General features: G+C 34.8%; 1 non-coding gene across 1 annotated transcript; it reads left to right on the top strand.

The window, feature by feature from the left end:
- Positions 1-260: 260 nt before the first annotated feature.
- Positions 261-364, top strand: LOC133695544 (small nucleolar RNA R71). The gene has a single exon (XR_009842492.1). It is a non-coding gene; the product is annotated as a small nucleolar RNA R71 (small nucleolar RNA).
- Positions 365-3811: the final 3447 nt, after the last annotated feature.

Genomic DNA, 3811 nt, shown 5'->3' with positions numbered 1-3811 from the left:
TGGCTTTTAGTTGTTGAGTCAGTGAATGGACTTGAGCTGTTAATGTCGTGATTGCATCAATTTCATGCACCCCAACAGTCTTCTTCTATATGCTTCTTTCATTTGTCCACTGGTAATTGTTCATGGCCATTTCTTCCAATAAGTTGTAATCATCATCCTGTGACTTACTCATAAAAGCTCCTCATGAAGCTGCATTAATTAGTGTTCTTGTGAAGGCATTCAATCCATTGTAAAAATTATGCACCTGTATCCTCTTTGATAATCCATGGTGAGGGCATCGCCTAAGAAAATCCTTATATCTCTCCCATGCCTTATATAGTGGTTCACTCTCAAGTTGGGCGAAATTAGAGATTTCAATGCGCATCTTCGCTGTCTTAGCTGATGGGAAAAATTTAGCAAGAAATTTCTGAGCTAAATCTTCCAAACTGATGACTGAGTCTACAGGCATTGATTTTAACCAATTCTTCGCTCTATCTCGCAGAGAAAATGGAAAAAATCTAAGGTGAATAGCATCATTAGTAATGCCATTATGCTTAAATGTGTCGCAGATTTCCAAGAAACTTGCAATATGGGCGTTAGGATAATCACTTGGCAACCCATAAAATTAAACTAAAGTCTGAATCATTTTCAGTATTGCTAGTTTGATTTCAAAATTATTGGCCTCAATCCTTAATTTCCTGATAACAGAACGGATTCCTGTTACTTGTGGGAGAGCAAACTCTCTCAATGCTCGTGTGTCTTGCTCAGGATTTTCATTATCTGCCATGATATTTGAGTTATTTTGAGTCATTTGTGTTTTCTTTCTTATACCCTTGCAGTTCTCTCAATCTCAGGATTATAAGGCAGCAACGACTGGTTTTTATTGTATCTCATGCACTAGACAACACACCTAAAGAGCTAAAGGCAAAAAGCAATCGAATTAGATCAAATTTAATTTATATTGATAGTATTAGTAATTTTATCAAAAATCCCCGACAACGGCGCCAAAAACTTGTTGATTAATTTCGCAAGTGCACGAATCGTAACAAGTAATAAAGTGATGAGTAGAGAATCGTCCCACGAGGATTTGTAAAAATTACTACTAATTACCAAAGTCTTTTAAATTATGATCTATTTGAGGAATCGAATGAGATACTTTATGAAACAAAAATTAATGATTAAAAACAAACAACCAATTGATTAAATATTAATGAATTTAATTCTATTGGTTCTAGAATTTCTGACTTACTGTAACTATTCCTATGTGAACTTTCTCAGTTGAATTAATTACTCTTAGCGTTGATAATCAGGTTTTTCTAATTTAAACATTAATCTCTCTTAAGTATCAATGAATTATTTCGACATGTAAACTTCATATACTCTATGAAAGTTCCGAACTTGTCAAAATTTATTAAGTACCGCAAAACCTTTAACGATTACAAAAGTTCTTAGGATATCTCTAACCTATAAATTTCTTAAGGTATTTCAAACAATAGCTAAAACAATTATCACTTCACAGTTTTAAATTGAATTCCAATTCATGCAGATGTTGGCCAAACATACACAAGTATTAAACATAAAATGAAATACTCAACAACTTAATGTAATAATTCAATCAAAGAAATTGTTCACATACTTATAGTAAGGTTACATAAAAAATCTCAGAATAAAAGTCTACTCCATAGTTAAATTAAAGAGAAACAAACTTGATACGATGAAAATCACTCAAAAGCAAAGAATGACAGTAGAATAGATAGGTGTCCTCCAATCTTCTCTAATTTTCGTCCCATTTTTTCTCTGCTTTTTGTCTCCTGTTTTGTATCTATTTTCGCCTCTGTTTTGTGCTGCCTCCTCTCCTCTTTTTAGTGTATTATGTGGCTTCTCTATGTATCAATGTCTACCCAGCTGAACCTCTCTTTTTCTCTTTTATATTCTGGCCTTTTTACCCCACAGCTGGCAAGAAGAAAATTTCCTTCTCTACTTCGTATTCCTTTCCTCTCTGAATATTGCGGGACAGATTTGAGGTAAAAAAATGTGTGAATTCAAATATCTCTATTTCTAGAGAAATTGTAGAAAATCAAATCTTCTTTCCAACAACATCAATCTTGTAATTTTTGGACCTCTGAGACTTGAGATATGGGTCATAACTCAAGACAATATTTGGAGTGCAAGAAGTTCGGGTGTGATTCAATCCTTGTTTTTCAACTTGCTCTTTAGGCTTCGAAACAGTAAAATTGAGTTCTCTGCCCTTCATATGTTTTGTAGACCTTTATCTCAAATATTTAAAAATGGTAACGAACGCCTAAAACAGTGTTGTATAGCTTCCTTTGCAGCCCAAAATCAATCAATATTTGGTTTTATTGCTGAATTCCGCCTACTCAGTAATCTAGTATTTGAAAACACATTAATTTCCCACGAGGTCAATAGTTCAAAAAGGGATCCAAAATTCTAATTAACTTATGCAACACATCCAAAATATTTCAAAATCAAGCATGAATAGTGGAAAACATAAATGCTAAAACTTCCCTTATCAGTTACCAAAATGTTTCTCTCTTTACCACGGGAATTCGATGATCTTTCTCTCTCTCACCTCTCTCAATCAAGAACCAAAAAATAAAATAAAAATAAGCTTTTGTACCAAAACAGAATTAGAAAAATATTAGAGGACCGAAATTGTATAATTTGCGTGATTATATAAGCTAGAGGACCGAAGTGTATCTTTTTCGAAACTTATGGCACACCACTCATTGTTGCCGTGTTTTCATTTCAGTCCCCTCTCTTCCAATCCCAACTTTCATAAGAATTTGAAATCAATTATTTTTTAATTAGGACTAAATCGTCAAAAAAAATATTTGAAGACTAAATTAAAAAAAATACAAAATTTTGCATTATCTATCATGAGAGGATTAACAATAAATACAATTCACAATAAAAACACCATGTCATTTGTCATACTCGGACATCGCGGCGGCCGATTAAAAATTATTCTCGTGAAAAAAGAATAGATATCTAACATCTTGTTATTTGGAAGAAAAAGGTCTTTTTCAAGGAGTCGCCACTTAATATTATGGTAACTAGGAACCCTAATTAGTCAATATAGATTTTATGGTACAAGACTGGTTACATAAAAGGAAAGATATTATCACCCCTTAAGTGTCTTACCTGAGACATGCTGCATTTCTGGTTTTATCTTAAATTGCTAAAGGTTTGTTTGTGTTTTATTTTTGTGGTTATCCTATAATATTTCTAACTCTAGCGTTGGTAAATATTATGTAACCCAAAAAATACGATATTTCTGACTCTAGGACCCAGAAATAAATCCACAAAAATTGAATTTTCTAAGAAAAGGAAACTATCTTTTTTTTTATTTGTTTTCTTTTTAGGGGCTGGATCGAGCCCAGCTGGGCTGGACTGGATCCAGCCAACCTAGCCGGGTCACTGGCCCAAACCAGTGACCCGGTTTGGCCACTTTTGCATGCATGCGTGAATCACTCACGCATGCATGCAACAGTAATAGGGCAATTAATTTAACAAAACAGGGAAAGATGAAGAACTTACTTGGCGAGGCTACGGTTGAAGGCGAGGCTGAGGGAGACGGTGCTCACGATTGACGATTCAGCTTGCTGTTCACGGCGGAGAAGAAACTTCTCATGACTAAGGAGCCGGTGGACTATGGCCTCAGGAGCACGATGGGGAAAGAGGGTTGCTTGTTGGCCGGACACTCTCCCCTGTTTCTTCTTATCTTCACTTATTTTGGTCGCCTGTTTTCTTAGTCTCTTGTGTTTACTCTGGTTTTCTCCTTCGTGTCCCCTTTGTTCTTTGTTTTTGTTCC

Source organism: Populus nigra, chromosome 5, assembly GCF_951802175.1.
Source record: "Populus nigra chromosome 5, ddPopNigr1.1, whole genome shotgun sequence".
Classification (NCBI taxonomy): Eukaryota; Viridiplantae; Streptophyta; class Magnoliopsida; order Malpighiales; family Salicaceae; genus Populus; species Populus nigra.
Note: the sequence above shows the minus strand (reverse complement) of the source record. Positions and strands in the feature narration are given on the sequence as shown.